Below are 18,221 nucleotides of genomic sequence, written 5' to 3' on the forward strand. Positions count from 1 at the left end.
CTGATGGGGTAACCTAATTTTTCGTCTAATTTTCGGTATAGAAAAAAAAATCAATTTTATATTCATAAAGAAGTTTGCTTTTAAAAACTAATTTAACAATGACGACACGCTCTACTTAGAAAACATCGAAAAAGAAAGAGTACACGAAGCGACGTGATGTGTCTTCTCGAAGCAATATTAATTCTTCAAACAAAATAAACATAACGATAAGCATAATTCTGGCTGCTCTCATACATTCTACTCTTAAGAGTAAAAGCCGTAAAGAGGCCATAAAAAAGCCATAAAAAATTCCACTTTGCATAAAAAGGCGGAATCAAGAAGAAAAATATTCGGCGTACAGCAAATTTTCATTAAAAGATCGCACATCGCGCATCGCATCGGGTCGCCACACACAGTAGGTATCATTTTCAGCAAGCCCGTAGTATTTTGCTGCGTGCTCGTACACAGCCTCACACGCAAATGGTTGCGTGCAATTATACGGAGAATATTTTTTCGTCCCAACGAGCTTCCGCGCGCGCCGTTTTTCGTATATATGTATATAACATCAGAACGGCAAATCGTATTATTTTTTATTGCGAGCACTCGCATTAAAAAATAATACGTAGGTATATATGGAAAGTTATCCTTGAGTCACTTTGTTAATGCGAATTACTGGAATTTATTAATGTTTTATTTATTAAAATCGTCAACTTAAACACAAAAGATAAAAAATAAAACGGTGAGTTTTTGACTTTAAAAAAAAATATATATATATATATATATATATATATACACATACATATCTCAATTAAATAAAACCTCTGCTCTAATTAATAAATGCTAAATGCATACGTAACAAGGCAGATCCGAACAAAATTTACTAGTATTTTATTAATAATTCCAAGATATAACCACTCACAAAATTAATAACAAAATTAATAAATGTAATTAATAACGTAATTTAACTGCATGCTACGCAATTTATTAAATAAAAGTGTAATTAAATATATATTAACAAAAATTAATGTAATTAATATCATATAAAAATATTCAAGATACTGGAGAATTATAATACCTATATCTCTCTATTCATATTTTCCATTCAACATTTCCTTCGATATCTAATAATATATACATATTTCACAAGATTACATAAAGTATCAATATTACTCTCAGTATATAGAGCAAATTCATTTCACAGTTTAAAATATTTATCCATCAACCGTGCGAAAAATGTTCAAGAAAACAGTCGAGTATAGCCGAATATCTTCCGTGAACATATCGCGCGGTAAATCGGTGAATGGAGTGCAATTAGAACGCAAAATTGGTCGCGTGTAAGAGAGCGAAGGGTTAAAAAGCCGCTCAAAAGCAATTTGACGTAGCGCGGTGGATGCATCGGGTCGCTTTGAAGCCATAAATTCGCGAGGGGGTGCGCAATTGCGGGTGTGACGGAGGTGTTCGCGTTGCCCAATCGGACGTTGCGCTCTGGCTGCTCGTTCATGCGTTTCAATGCTTGCAAATCATTCATTCCGACTCATTGTCGGCAAGTTGGCTACGCTACACGAACGTTGTCACATCGTACAAAATGCACACTCTCTCGCTCCATCTCTCCTCTCTCCCTCTCTCTGTCTCCCCCCCCCTTCACTCTTTCTCCTTCTCTCTCGCTCGCTTCACACCATGGAATTCCTCAGAACAGGACGCAGCGGGGGGGACCATGCCCTTGAATATTTATCGCTCCCGCGGGATCGAATTCTGCGTCGACGAGCCCGCCACACGAATTGGCGCGAAAACGCGGTCATTACGACGCAGCCAAGCCACGAATAGGAAAACGAGATCGTTATCAAAAGAAAAAATTATGCAAGAGAAAGAGGGAAAGGAAGACAGAGAAAGAGAGAAAGAGATTATTCATCGATGAAATTCCACTTGTTTCGGTAATTACGTCAGGTTGTTTATTATTTAACTATTTAGCTATACGAGAATAGCTTCCCATTATGTTCAATTATCTATTTGGTTCCACTAATATTAATCATCAATGAATGACTTCATGTATATATATATATATATATATATATATATATACATGCGTCGTAGCTTATAGTATAGTATTATATCCAATATCATTAGTTATATATATATATATATATATATATATATATATATATATATATATAACTAATGATATTGGATATAATACTATACTATAAGCTACGACGCGTAAACAACTATGATTTACGTACGTAAATTTGACACGTGTCAAATTTAAACATTAAATCACAATATATAACTAATTCAGAGATACAAGCAACAAAGTATAGTTCAATATTTCTATCATGCACATTCTCAAATCTCATCGGGTTTAAAAGCTTGCAAAATTATTTTTGAGTACGGCATGTTCCTTTTAACTCCGTTGTATAAGCTTCATTAGCGATCGATCCATCATCTCGAGCAAAATGGAACAGAGAGTTCGCCAACAACCTTTGTTATTCTAAAGCGAACGTGCGATTACATAACTTTCCACTTTTTTAACCAATATAAAAAAGTGAAAAGTGAAAATTTTTGTGCGCGCGAATATATGCTCGGAGCCGTCACCGCGTGCAGCTTTTATTTTCAGCGGGAAACCATGAAGATTCGATTACGTGAGATTCGATTGCGTGAGATTTGCGTGAGATTTGAAGCGATGAAAAACACAAAAACTAAAAGGAGTTGACTGACAATTGCGCGATCAAGCCCGCATCGGGCGTAATCGCGAGATATATCGGACACGAATATAACGGATACGTCAAATAACGGTCTCGCTTTGCGACACGACGCGCCGCACGCTGGAGTCGTATTGGCTATGAACTCCCGATCCCTCCACAGATCGCAAAGAAAGGAAGGTTAACAGGCCACGACAAGAGGAGGGCCGGATAAAGAGACGAAAAGAAAGATAAGGGGAAGGGTGAAAGAAGGGAGAGAAAGAGAGAGAAGCTATACAAGCGAGACTGCGAGTTCGTTCGAGCATCCAAAAAAGGGGAACGCAAGAACGCCCGTGGATTTACGTTGATGTATCGCCCGAGGTGAGCGAGAAAGAGAAAGAACCGAGAAAAGGAGGGAGGATAAAACGGGAAGGAGAGAGGGCAGGGCAGGGGGTAAGAGGGAGAAATATTTGTAGATTATACTGATGGCGGGTCAACGCCACCCGCCTGTTCCTTGCGAGAATGTAACCTCTGTCACTGTAGCCGGGACTAAAATTAAAACGAGGTACACCCCGATGCGTGTGCCTAGAAATGCTTAAAATATTTTGTATCGGTATTATTGACGCTATTCGGTATCAAAGTATGTCATCATTTTGCTTCTGAATACTGAATATTGACTTGACATTGACAATAGACAATTTAGATAAAATACCAAAAATAATGAAGCCTGGAAATATTTGAATATGAAGTATTGGCAGAAACCATAATTTTTTTATGTGTCGAATATACTTTCATACTTATTAATTAAAATTAATTGAAAGTTTATTAAATCGTATGCAGTTATTTTCTTGATTATCAACGAGCCACATCAACGCTGTAAAATAGCATACTTTTGAGTAAACTTCCAATATCAAGTTTAAGCACTCTCTTCTCAATACCGATATCAACTCTAAACTTTACTAAACTGAAATAATCTCAAAGTTACACTTAAGGAGGTTCGATGGCTACCACAAAATGCAGAGTTTCATGAAATTTTAATATGTTGTTCTGGAATGCAAAATAGAATTATGTGAATTTTTTAGGAATTTTTCACCGTCCCGTTTTGAAAAAAATCTACTCCAAAAACTTAAAAAGTACAATTTTTGGATTAGATTTTTTTCAAAACGGGACAGTAAAAAATTCCCAAAAAATTCACATAATTCTATTTTGCATTCCAAAACAACATATTAAAATTTCATGAAACTGGCTGCATTTTTAACATAGGTTTTTATGGGAAATGATATATTGCATATACCTTCAGAATGAAATAAGTGCAAGAAAAAATGCAAATGATAAGGAAAGAAAAATATGCACATGTAACTTAATAATTTACAAATAAATGAACGAAAGAAAGGGGAAGGTTACCGCACATTTCGTAGAAAAATTAATTATTAAAGCATAAATTGCTTGATTTTTCGTCTGCTAGACTGCCACGGTCGTGAACGACGTGAACAGCAGCACGCATTATACGCACGCGGCGACCAATCAGAGCAATCCCCTTCATTCCCACTACTTCAAACGCTAGTGCGCTGTTTCCAGAACCCCCGCGTCCCACTACTCCCTCCGATGAAGCCATCGAACCTCCTTAAGAAAATAAAACATGACAATATTCATGAGAAAAAAACTCGAAAACTTGCGTCCCTTTAATTTCGCCGGGACGTACCCCATTTATGAAACGGCGAGTCCGCGATAATAAATTGCAACAGGTATGAGAATCTTATTTGCACGAGTACATGAGGAGCCTTAAAAATACGTTTTAACCGAGATAGTAGATCTAGACGGTGCAAAACCTTATACACCCTACGGAATACATTGTCAAGAGTTTACGGTTAAGATGCCACGAAGGTGATGCTCCATGCTTGCGAGCTTTACTCGCGCTTCTAACGTCGCCGCTGCTCTTGCTCCGTTCCCGCTTTGTGCGCTTTCAGGCGCGACAACCCACGTTACTCAACTTACTTACGCGCGCGACCCTCGAATTACGTCGTCCTCGAGTATGCGCGCGTCACCTTTTTACGTCTCCCCACCTCACCGATCTTTCCCCACTAAAGATTAAGCTGGTAACACGGAATACCAGAATCAATCGGCGGTATTTGGCGAATCAGCGATCGGTTATTTTACTTCAAATGAACTTTTCTCTATAATTCGATTATAGAGAGAAGCTAACTTATTATCTGTTTTCGTAATTTAATTAACTGAATCGAATTTCCGTCAGGACAAATTCCACTTGTAATTAACCGAGACACAAGGTTTTCTAGCAAACTTTCACCCCTCCGGCTTAATACGTCGACGTCTTTTAATTCTCTATATTAATTAAATAGTTATAAAACATGCATTTTCATCGAAGCAAAGTCGACACACAACTTATCAGAAAACGCGTTTGTACCACCACCACAATTGTCGCATTATGCGATCTACGCTTTTTCTTGCGTATCTCTTTCTTCTTCCATTCATTGAGATCGATTAAACGATCAAACGTTTCTTTAGAACAAAAGTCGCTATATAGCGAAAGTGGAGAATCCACAAGCTAATGCATCCTTTTCGAATTATCGATCCGAATAACCATCAATAGATTCTCAATGTTGACTGTCGAATCAATGCGATTACGATTATTAAAAGCACACAAAGTTATTATGCAAAGCAAATTAATATATTATGGATAATTCGTGAAATTATTTCGACTTCTTTTTATAGAATGACTTTTAATTAGACATTTAGTCTCTTCAAGCAGAATTTACATTTAATTGACCTTTATAGAAACATGAACTATTAACAGTGCATCAACTTGCACATAAAATTCGTTTCTAAAAAGAATGTTATTTATAAAAATAAATGACTTTCTAAAGGACATTAGATATAGTGCATAAATAATTAAAAGTAACAAGACTTATTGATATCTTTATTTCTCATATCTCTTTTTTGCATTTTTTTTAACATCCTTGATGATAAAGCCTCATATTATTATAATTTACTCACATTTTACAAGTTAATTCGTTTAAATTAAATTGTAAGCATGTCTTATATTTGCGCGTATATTTACGTTATATGTTTGGCATTGTTAAAAACACTATACAATATAACAGTTAAAAATAATTAATAAAGATAATATTTGCAAAAGTTTTAAAACTGTATTAAAATTATATGATATAATAAGTATCAATAATATATACGTTTTATATGTATGTGTGTGTAATATACATTCTCTTATATATACATAATACATAAAAATAAATTTATATACAAATAAAATAAATACGGAATTATGAATAATTTCTTTCTTATCGTATCAACATCGTATTCAATAATAAAAAATGTTTAAAAGCTTGTCGCACTATTTTCGAACATTGTGTACATATGTTATTTATAGTAACTATTAGACACTACAGACGCGCGCTTCGCGCGCGCTATTTAGCTTTAACATTATGATATTACTATTACACTATTAACCCTTGATACACACAACTGTCAAAATATATATACAATGACAGCTGCAAATGAAGCGCAGCAAGAGAATCAATCGGCATCGCGGAAAAGTGACAACAATACCTACGACATGCCCTTTTTAGAAGAGGATACAAGCATGAAAATTAAATGACGGACATGCTGGCAAAGTCCTATATTCAATTTCCATATTAATATTAAAACCTTCAAATTCAATTTTTTCGAAAATAATTCCTTGTATAAAAAAGTGTAAAATTTCTTGTTTTTATTTATTTTCATTGAAAAATTAATTTCCTATTGGTTGTATTAAAAATTTCATTCTATTTATTATTTACATATACATATTTAATTAAGAACGGAAATCGATATTCATATATATTTCGCTGCAAGAACTTTATGTTTACATTATAACTGCAAAAATAAGAGTTTTTAATTTCAGTTGCAGTAATATTTGCATCTTAACATTTCTGCTGATAGTCTTATTTGTCTTAATAATTATGTTTATATCGCAACGTTGCAAACCCTTTCATTTAAATTAAAATTTTAATATGCATTAAGAATCTTTCGTAAAAAATTGCATCATCTGAGAAGATAATGCAAGGGTTTAGAAGAAATTCTCATTAAAGACAATGATATCATATGTCTATCCCGAGCGTCAGCGGCAAATAAAATATCACAGACATAATTGTTATATAATTCTAAGATAAATCGAAATAATTTCTCATTTTCACAGAAATTGACAAGGACAAATCGTCACATGTTTCACGAAAAGCAAACGCGAGAGCAAAATTTTCCATGCAGCTGCCGCATGACGTGAATTTCGATTATTGTTAGCCGAAAACTGAAAGATCACACAAATCTCGAGGCGGTGGGCATTTTGCCTGAGATAGTTTCGCACGCGTTACGTCATAGCCCATAAAACAGGCAAGCTTCCGCGCCGCCACCAATCTCTCTTACACATCCACATACGGTCACCGACGATGATGTCACAAGATAATTCGTCATGATGATGCCGAGAAAAAGAAATGTACACACGAGAGCACTCGCTAATTCGCCATATATTTCTGGACGTTGTAGCGGGCGTAACCGGTGAATTTCGACTGACTACTCGACGAAACGTATTATGAAATTGCATTCTGACCTTTGATCAAATCTCAGAAGAACGAGTTGTAAACGTGCGAGTGCCTACGTCAGATTGTTACACGGGTCTCGCCGTATTTCCCGGCTGACGTAAACTTCCGGTGCGCAGAGCTACCTCTATAATGTAACGTATATTGAGAGCGCCTGAATAGGAGGTGGGAAATTAAAGCCACGAAAGTGAGTGAGTATAAGAGGAATGTATATGTAACAAATTTAACGTTTGTGGCATGCGGGTTTAATTAAAAATATTAAAATTTAAGTTGTTTGTCCCACGTATATGCCATGTGCCGACTGTATATCGTATATAAAATAAATTTGTATGTGTATGTGCATTTAAAAAACGAAACTAGTGACGTCTGTCAATCAACGTAACGATAATGTCACATCGTCAAGAGGATTTGTCACATCTGTCATGCCTGCGGTCAACATCGTAGGAAAGTTTCGCCTAAGTCTCATTGTGAAAAACGTATCGATTACACGGGTATCGTTGTAAAGACCTTCGGGTGTCGGGGCCTTCGGTAGGTAGGTGCGACTTCCTACGGGTGCTGTAAACACGCTCGAAACCACCGGCTAAACGCCGGCGCTAGAAAAAGAGTCCCTCCGCGCGCGGCAGGGAGGTGAGGAGCGTGGAAGGACTCTCGCAATAGGATGAAAGACGGCGAGGTCGGAATGTCAGTGGGGCACGCCCATTGGAAGGTACTGTAATTTGATGCGTTTGTGCGCGGATGCGCGTTACCACCACCGAGCGACGCATTTACGCGCGGCTACCTGTATATCCGCGTCTCTTCCACTTCCTCCTCCTCCTCCTCCTCCTACTCCTCCTCTCCGTTTCTTTTCTGTCTCTCTCTCTTTCTCTCTCTGCCTCTCTGACATAAAAATTATCCACCCGCGTTACGTCACATAGAAAAAATACGCCGTGGTCGGCGCGGTCCGGTTATACGAGAGAAACGCGATCCGATCGAGGACACCAACGAGGTATGTGTTGCAAACGCGCGCGCACGCGCACACGTGGTGTAAATATCGCGCACCTCGGTTCGTCGAATCGCGACCGTAAAACGAATCTAGAGTGAGGGGACCCGGGATACCGGCCTTCCCTTGTAATTTTAACTTTTGCCCGCGCCTACGGCCAGGCGAAAGCGCAAACGCGTTTCGCGGGAGCTCGCGTACGTGGCCGGGGGTTCAAGTTAAAATTCGCTTTAAAACCTGCCCAATCTCGAAATCCATTTTTAGTCAATCGGCGAAATCGGCGAGCAATTAAACGTAAATGAGAGAATAAATGATACCTGCGTATTATTAATATAATTCTCGCAAATTAATATCGCGTAACGCAATCGCGATAATCACTCACTGTGTAGGACGTATCGGCGATCGTCGTTACGATGATTCACTGACACGGTTAATTAATAACGGAGAAATAAAGAAATTGCAATTCAGCTTTATATCTGGACGGCTCGCTAGATCGGAAAAAATGCAATCTTGCCAGCTAATAATGCAACAAGGTAGATTTCAAAGAAACGTTTGAGAACATATTCTGACGGAATAACGTTTACAGAACAAGTGAAGAACTTTTCGTGAAGAAAAGTCTATAATTCGTCTAACAAAAGATACGTAATCGAGGGACAAGCAATCGTAACTCTGTGCTCTTCAGCTTTTGTGGCTCATATATATGTACATATATATATATATATATATATATATATATATATATATATATATATATATATATATATATATATATATATATATATATATATATATGTACATATATATGTATATTGTATATATATCTCGCTTCGAGACACAACACAAGTACGTGTTGTTATAAATACGGAAAATGTGTGTGAAAAAGTGTAGGTGATAAACGAGCCTTTCAACAACGAGAGTTAACGGAAGCCTTCGAGGCGCTGCTCTGCTGCCGCGTTCCGGAAGCGCTGCTGCCGCGCAACACCGCGCAACACCGTGCCGCTCCGGAACGCGGCGTGTCGCGATAAGTCGTGATAAAGAAGATGCATACGTACTCTCGAACGTCGGCAGTCGTTCCGAATTGCGATTTAACGCGCGGTCGAACCTCACCTCACAATTTTCACAGCGAAGAAGCCTCTCGCCGCCGCGCCGCGTCACGCGATCCCCTCGACGAGGGATTCGCAATCGCGCGGATATAACGCCGCAGTATGTCGAGCGCGCGCGCGCGCGCGCGCTTGAACGCTCTTTCGATGCGATAACCGACGAAACCGCGGAATCCGCTCGCACGCGCGAGGAGACTGGGAGGGAAACGCGAAGATGGAGGTTATGTGCGTTCCGGCGCGGCCGCCACAAAGCAAACAAATGGAGGCGCGACCGGGATCGCGCGAGCGTGAACGTGGACGGCGGAGCGAGCGAGAGGGCACGATCAACGGCCGAGTCGAGACTTGGAGCGTTTCGAAACGCGGGTATCGCGGTGTCGCTTACGCGATAATTCAGCGACGATAACGATAAGCGGCCGGCGAGCGGTGACGAAAATTCGAGCGGTCGCGCAGCACTCCGGTTTCTCCGACTAATTAATCCCGTCGCGCCGCGCCGCCCTTGGGTGACCAACTTCAGATCGGGCACTCGTACAACATACGTCTCGATTGGTCGCGAGCGCGCGAATCGCGCACCGTAATTTTAGACGCAAAATGCACACTCGCGTTAACATATTTTTAGATCACGTTTCCTTTCATATCTCTCACCTCCTACGTTTATTTTCAATTTATACTTGATTGATCGTGCGTTTCCCGGTATATATGGGTATATTTAACCGCTAAAACGACGAGGTTGCGCAAATTGTCACTGGCCAGTATTTGTGCAGACGATCACAAGAATGAGAACCAATCAGCGTCGTGGAGAAGCGAGAAACGACTACCGGCGAAATAACTCAATTTTATCCGTTTCAGATTCAGACTCGAGTAGATTATAAATACGTTTTCCTCCGTCGTGCGTATATCTAAATATAACCTACATTGCGTCGAATGACTTTTTCTTCCTTGTTTTCCTTTTTTTTTCGGAGCATTTTTTACCCATATTCAATTAATTAACTCTCGGTAACTACAGTTTTCCGACATTTGACAGTTAGACACACAAAATCTAATTACGCTATGAGTGTCAAATTGTCAATATGGAAATCAACGCCCCGATCGAATTTGCAAATACCTCGAGCATATTCTTTTGATGGCATTTTCAATTGCAGCGATGCAAATCGCGGCGGATGCGATATCCAACCTTCATAAAGTTATGCTTGATTAAATATGTATTCGATATGTGTATAAAAAGCGATTGCAATGTATTTTCCACCTGCCATTTTGCATTTGACTTTTAGATTTTAATTCGGAGTTCAACTTCATGCGGAATATAAATTTATATGAAAATCGGAGAGTAAGTTACTCTCCGGATGCAGATTATCGCGATTATTAAAAACTGCACGTAATACCGCCAGCATGACACCGTAATACACACGGAATTACTTCGGAATTGTTTCCCCGTCGCCTAACAACTCTTCGACCAATTTTGGCGCGTGTTAAGAAACCGATAAGAAGAATAAGTACTCTCGCGATACCGTAGAGCTCCCTCCCCCCTCGATCGAATAGCCATAGAGGCTGCGGTCCATTTGACGCTACAAATGCTTCGAACCATTCCTCTTCTCTTTTCTTTCAATGAAGAAAGAAGAAGAAGAAGAACGCTCCAAAACATTTCTAGCGTCAAGTGGACCGCAGCCAGAGTGACACGATAACTTGCATTTTAAGACTCGTACTCTCATTAACAGTGCACGCGTGACATCGACGTTTATCGTATCGGAGACTCTTGCAAAACTTCAGCAAACAGATATCGCCGCGATTATCACGCACCTAATTTTAACTTGTCGCGATAACGCCGGCGAGGTGCGACTCTCGACAAATTTTTTGGGAAAACACTGCCGCGGCGTAGAGACGCGCCGTTCTCGAGCCACGTGACATCCTACGCGCGCGACGCGTACATATATTACATAAGTACGCATACTAAATCACGTAAAAGCGTAATACTGCATATAGTGTGTGTGTGTGTGTATATATATATATATATATATATATATATATATATATATACGGCGCCCACGCGGAAAACGTCACCCGTCGCGAGACCTTACTCCATCAGTCCGCGGATCGTTCTACTCGCGTATTTACGAGCCGTATCTACAGGCGCGTCACACCCACACTGTTTGTCTCGTAACACACGCAACCACGCAACACGCGCGCACACATGCACACACACATACATACACATATGTACACACACGCACACACACACGTATCAGCTTAAAGATACATATACGCACATGACAGGTGTGCATGGTAGGTAAACCACAGATAGGGAACTTTGTATGCATTACCTTGCTCCGGAACACGCGAAGGATTCAGACGCGATCTTGCCGGTGATGTCGGTCACCTTGATGCTCGCGATCGCCGACTGCAGATTATTCTCTTTCTCTCTCTCTCTCTCTCTCTTTCTCTTTCCCTCGTTATCTCGTTGCCTTTTTCTCGAAATCGGCTGTAGACTCCTGCGTGTCACCAAAACACCAGATGAAACTTCCGCCGGACACTTACGGCTAATATATCCCGCGATTTCTGCGATCCAATGTCGAACACCACTGCTTCGAAAAAGTATCCCCGGCTCTCACTTTACTGTAATATCCCAATGTAGAATCTCGCGGAGACACGATGATTCGCGCACGGCCGACGGTCGTACGGTATCCGTGCGAGTGTATCGCGAATGGAAAAAAAAAACGACCGCTCACGCTCTTTCTCTATCCTCTCTCTATCTCTCGCTCGCTCACGCGCTAGCCTGCTCGTGTGCGTTTTGCTGACCCACCACTGCACCAATGTCCCAACGCATAATCAGCTTTCCCCGATCACACGAGCTCCGGTTTTTTTTAGCTCGAATCCGCGCGCGCTGCCGCTTTCTCTCACTTGCTCTTTCCTTCCGCGCTTCTCGCACCGTCTCTTTTGCTCTTTCGCCTCTTCCTTCTCTCCGCTTTCTCTAATCCGCACGCGCGATGTGTTTCCGATGATGTTTCTGACGATCTGGAAATGTCAAACGTCAGTGCAACTGACTACGAAGCACGCGCGACCTGGACGAACGTTGCGGCAACACGGCAACGACGACGGCGACGGCGACGACGACGTGGGTGACGAAGACGACGACGGCGGCGGCGACGTACTACGTGTCGCGATGATAACGACGACGGCAATAGTAGTAGCAGCAACGACGGCGGCGGCAGCGACCAGCGACTGCGGCGGCGGCAGCGGCGGCAGCGGCGGCGGCGGCGGCGGCGGCGGCAACAGCGGCAGCAGCGGCGGCGGTGACGGTGGTGGCGGTGGCTACGGCAATGGCGACGTACGTCGGGGGCGACGGCGGACACGACGTTGTCGTTGGTACTAACCGGCGCTTGAACGGAAACGGGTGGATGTTATAATGCAGCTGATGGAAGCCTCGATGCAATTTTTTGAGAGAGGGTGAAGAGGTAAGGCGAGCGATGCTGGTTAGGCGACGGGATTGCGACTGCTTACTGCTTGCTTGCTAGCCGCTAGCGGGGGCCTGGCGCGACAGCAACTGCCCGACGGCAGCGCCCCTCTCTCCCCCTTCTCCGTTTCCAGCGAGCCCCTCCATGGCTCCATCGCTCCGTCGCGCGTATTCCCCTTTCCCCCCCCCTCTTGCCGCCTGCCAGCGCTCCGCGCCGCGCCGCGCCGTTCACGCCGGCAACTCCACGGTCCGTCTCGCTCCCGCGCACTCGATATCGCGCGGCCCGTCTCGTCCGCGCGTACGCGCCTCGCTCCTTCTCTCGTCATCCCACCACATTCCAGTATTCTCCGCCGCGCTCGGCGAGTCTCTCTCTCTCCCTCGCGCCCGCTACATATCTTCCATCGCGTTCCTCTCTCCATCCACCCGCTATACCTCCTCTCTTTTCCTCTATTGCGCTATCCCCTCCTTTTCTCTCCACCCCGGAATCTCCTGTCATCTCGCTCGCGTCTACCAGATAACTCCGCTTTTCTTTCCCTTCCCCGTCCTCCCCGCGGCTATCACGCATCTCCGCTCTCCTCTTCCGTAACTCTGTCCGACTCGCTCGCGCCTATCAGATACATCTTTTTTCCTTTTCTATCCTCCCGCTACGCGGCATATTTCCCTCTCTCTCTCCCCCGCCGACTTAGCGATTTCTGTCATCTCGCTCGCTCGCGCGATGCCACGTCGCCACCACCACCATTGCCGCCGTCGCCGCCACCGCCGCCACCATCGTCGTCGACGTCGCGGCGGTGCACGGTGGTGCGCGGCGGCAACGACGACGACGAGAACGAGAAGGCCGCCGACCGCCCCTCTCTATGGCTCGATAAACCACTTCGGCGCGCATGCCCGCGTTTTCCCCTTTTCCCCCTCCTTCTCCACCGTATCGTTCACCATATGACCGTAACTCCGTCTGACTCCGTCTTCGTCGGTCGTCCCATTCTCGCCGCCTGCCGCCTGGCGACCCAGCCTGTCTGGTACGTTCGTTCGTTCGCTCGCTCGCTCGCTCGCTCGCTTCGCTGGAGAACCGGCAATGGGGTTAGGTTGGATTTGGTCGCGTATCGCCTGTGATCGCCTGCTGACTATCACGCCGCTCGCGGGTGGAGGGGTTTAGTCAGTCACTCCTTCCCTGTTCCTCACGCCGCCGCTCTCGCGGCGTCTCTCTCAGTCTGACCTCTCGCGCGATCTCCTTCCTTCCGCCGCGGTACTAACATGGTGAAGGAGAACCTGCCGCACGCGTTCTGCATGTCGGAGTAATCTTGTTTAACCGCGCGCGCGAGGAGTGCGTAAAAGAGAGAATAAGAGTGATAAAGGCAGAGGGCAAATGCGAAAGGCAGAGAGAGATGGAGAATGCACGCGTGAGGGAGGGAATCGAGCGAGATCCGAGGAAAATTCTTTATATCAACGCCAATATGCCTTCAGCGCGCGGCACGGTGCAGCGCGGCGGGAAAGATTCTCGAGTACGACGGAACGTAGGACCACCGGGCCGCGTATTTTTCACGCGGACGCGCGGCGCTTGCTGACATCGTCGCGACGACGCCCGAGCGCGTCGCGAGGACGACCGAGTGCGGGGAATTAAATAACGGGATTCGATCCGATCTCGATCTCGGTGCGCGACACTCGATCGGATTCCGGTCACTCTGTATTGATCCCGAAATTCGATCGAGTATCTCGCGCTCGCGATTTCCTGTGACTGTTTTTTCGTATACGAATTGCAAAACTGCGTTCGACGAGGGGAAAGAGAGAGGGATAAAGCGTAATACGCATATCGTTTTGGCACTGTTTAGACCTCTATCCGCTCGTAATCCCGGCTTGGGTGTATTCACGTATAGTTTAACACAGTGCTTCCCAAACTTTCCGATTCAGCGCACGCCTAAATTCGCCAGAAAATCTCTAAGGCTTTACTGACTTAATAATTAAAATGTCGCAATGTAGAATAATTTTCTCTAGAAAAATAGAACATCGAATACCTTTCTTCGCTTTCAAAATACCGAAAAATAAAAAAAAATAAAATTTTGGATACGTGTATCATTGTCAATTTAATTCAAATTATTCAATTCTGTAAAATGAAAAAGATTATTATATTTCAAATATTAATCATGCATTTTTTAATGTTTGACTCTAGAACGCTTAAGTACTAATTTGCGTGTCCATTACAAACTGACCTTCAGAGTTGTAAATTTATAAATACGGAGAATACCTCTTTTAGCAGAGTTGACTAGTTTTGCTTTTTTTCATTTGATTTATTTGCGAGAATTTCTTTAAATATACATTATACTCCTACTACAAACTGCATATATTATTATAAAATAAATGACATCATGAATATTTTCAACTCATGAAAATTCATAGAGCTGCTTAAGTATTAACACGTCGAGTGTCGGCAAAGTTTTCTATGGAAATACTAAGTTAACTGTGTGTGTGCAACAATCTCATCTTAACAAATAATTTCAAATGTACGTTCGTGCCCGTGCACACAAATTCAACTCCTAATTTGTAAAAACATATTTATTAAATGCAATATTTGCGAGAGTGCAGAGAATCTGCAACGAAGTAAGGGTCGAGGAAACTGAACTTTATATATATGTATAAATCGAAGTTATAAACTTTAGGTTTAATATAGAGCATAATTGCATCACTAAATCAGTAGAAAATTACTTTATATTAAAAACTATGTACACAAACTATATATATAGTCATAAATAAATATTCAATGAATAAAATACAGAATGAGAAAGAGAGAGAGAGAGATTCCGAATTGTTGATTGTTTGACTATTATATAATCTCATGCGGAGCGAAACAAGCATCTTCGAAATGCATGAGCGAATCAAAAACAAGCAATTTTCGATTAATGCAGCAAGCGATCGTGATCTTAAGAAGATTATACAAACAAGTATTGCGGAACAGAGATACGAGTTTCTAATGTCTTATATAGTTCAGTATATTTTCGGAATCTTATCGTCTTGTTTGTAACATCAATGATTAATCTTTCGTAATCAATAGTCAATCTAATAACAATGAGTTTTAATCTTTTATCAATCGATTTTCCAATGTTTCCATTATTTTATAATGGTGTTTTTATTTAAACGAGAACATATATACATATATAAAGAGCGTGAAACAAAGAACTATTACAACAATTTTTATATCAGACGCATAAAACAGTTATAAAATAAATACCCAATTATAGAATGTTCTTGCTAATTAGTAATTACATATTAAACATGCTCAATTAATTTAAAAAATAATTTGGAAAAAATAAACTGATTTAAATAAGTTTTTGTTTTTATTATATTTCTTTTATTATTTATGATACATATCCTTTTATCGCAGTAGTTATTATATCATAAAAAATTAAAGAAAATAACAAAGAAAACAATAAATATCCAATGACATTTATTTGTTGAAGTTCAAAATTTTAATTCTTGGAAATCGTATGTATTAACAAATGTACATATTTATATATGCGTGAACTCAATTCTCAATTTACAAAGATATAATTATCATATATAATCATTACATCAAGAAAAAAAACAATTTGTGAAAAAGCTAAACTGCACAAAAGATAAAGAAAATTAAAATTGTGTCAATATTAGAGGAAAGTGATAATCAACGATTTCTGAGACTTTTGAGAACTCAATTCCACTGAATGGACCTAATATTTTCTCTTTCTAAATCATAGGTATATCTTTAGTGTATATAAAGAAAAAAAATAAACTATATTCAGAATTGATCGGTAAAGCAATCTACAGAACTCTGAAACATTATCGAATCAGCATAGAAAATTCCACGTCCTCTCTTTTCGCTCATCGCTAAAGTAATTATATAAAAAGAGAAGAATTTTGAAGGAGAAATAGAGACGTTAAACGGCAGCCCATGCGACAAACATCCTAATGTGCATCTGTAGTATCCTGTATCTCGTTACTCGTATAAACCGGTGAGAGATCCTTGGGATTCGACTCGGGATCCGATGACCGATACCAAGCCAGACTCAAAGCCAGAGGGCCACGGGGCGTATCGTTCGGGCTGATACCTCTCCGCCACACATTGGTCTAGTATCTCTCGTACGTATGTACAGAAGGCGTCATTAATGTCTTCCTAGCTGTGTTCTTGGGATTTCTATAGTGCACGTTACATGTACTATGCTTCAGGTGGAAGGCATTAATGACGCCTAACGCGTACCTGATTCTAATGGATAACCCGCGGTTCTTTTACACGCAAACTCTCTTTCTCTCGCGCGCGCGCATATTGACTTTTACATCTGCCCTTTAATTTGGGTGACATGTAATATATCTCGTCTCATTACCATTTTTATACAATACATACTTCGAAGTATGCTGTATGAAATAATCATGACATCAATTTTAACAGCTCTTACGACTAATTTGAAGATTTTTGGTAATTAACATATCTGAGTTAGCGTAGGGAAAGGTGCTGTATCTTGGAACACTTTTAAGTTTTTAATTTTTCTGAGCTACGGTTTTAATTAAAAAATTTTGAAAAAAAATATATTATCAAAGTATATATATATATTTTTTAGTATTTATATATATATTTTATATATATGATTATATATATCGCCTTTGGCTCGTGCGTCCATTCCGCACTCGTGTCCAATTCTCAACCCGCACGTGTTACACACCCTATTTTACATAACACATGCGTGGAAAGTAGCCCGTTACGCGCGCGCCATCTGTGCGACGGATGGCTCTCCGCTCGAAACAGTGCGGTAATGTTCAGCTGTGTGAAGTTGGGCTCCCCACTACTGCGAGACTGTGCAGGAATAAGAACATTACCGCACCGTTTCGAGCGGAAAATCTCTCGTGTGTGGAATCGGCCATCCGTCGCACAGATAACGCGCGCGCAATGGGCCACTTTCCACGCACTTTGTAATATAAAATAGGGTGTGTAACACGTGCGGGTTGAGAATTGGACACGCGTGCGGGTTAATCGCACTCGCCTTCAACTTCCCGCACTTGTTACACAAATAACTATTATATTACAAAGTGCGAGGAAAGTGGCCCATGGCGCGCGCGTAATGGGCCACTTTCCACGCACGTGTGATATAAATTTTATTTCAAGGTACAGCAGCTTGATGTACTTTGGAACACTCTCTTTTGTACCTTGGATTGGAACACCTATAAAAAATTTTAATTTAAAAAAAGTAAATTTTTTCAAAGAAATATGTAATATTTTATTAAATTTTATTTTATTTATTACCATTGTTTTTATTAAATTTAGTTACATCTTGGTCAATTATTAAACTGAAAGTGACAATCAAATCTAACGATCAGATAAATCATTATCGTTATAAATAAAAACAACTTTTATTTTAAGTAATCTTTATTTTTTTCTAATAAAATAATCTTATTAATAACATATTTATTAATACAATAAATCAA

General features: G+C 41.1%; 1 protein-coding gene across 17 annotated transcripts in view; it reads right to left on the bottom strand.

Moving 5' to 3' along the window:
- The window catches only part of LOC143902809 (protein muscleblind), a 435,206-nt gene extending 422,324 nt beyond the window's left edge, over window positions 1–12,882 (bottom strand). For 5 of the 17 annotated variants that reach the window (XM_077415980.1, XM_077415982.1, XM_077415981.1 and 2 more), the window contains exon 1: window positions 11,653–12,882. The gene's annotated coding sequence lies outside the window, so the exon portion shown is untranslated. The remainder of the gene's footprint in view (window positions 1–11,652) is intronic. The other 12 variants (XR_013258484.1, XR_013258482.1, XR_013258486.1 and 9 more) reach the window with 9 other exon arrangements.
- Window positions 12,883–18,221: the final 5,339 nt, after the last annotated feature.

Source organism: Temnothorax americanus, unplaced genomic scaffold, assembly GCF_048541705.1.
Source record: "Temnothorax americanus isolate GAGA-0224 unplaced genomic scaffold, ASM4854170v1 Scaffold40, whole genome shotgun sequence".
NCBI classification, from domain to species: Eukaryota; Metazoa; Arthropoda; class Insecta; order Hymenoptera; family Formicidae; genus Temnothorax; species Temnothorax americanus.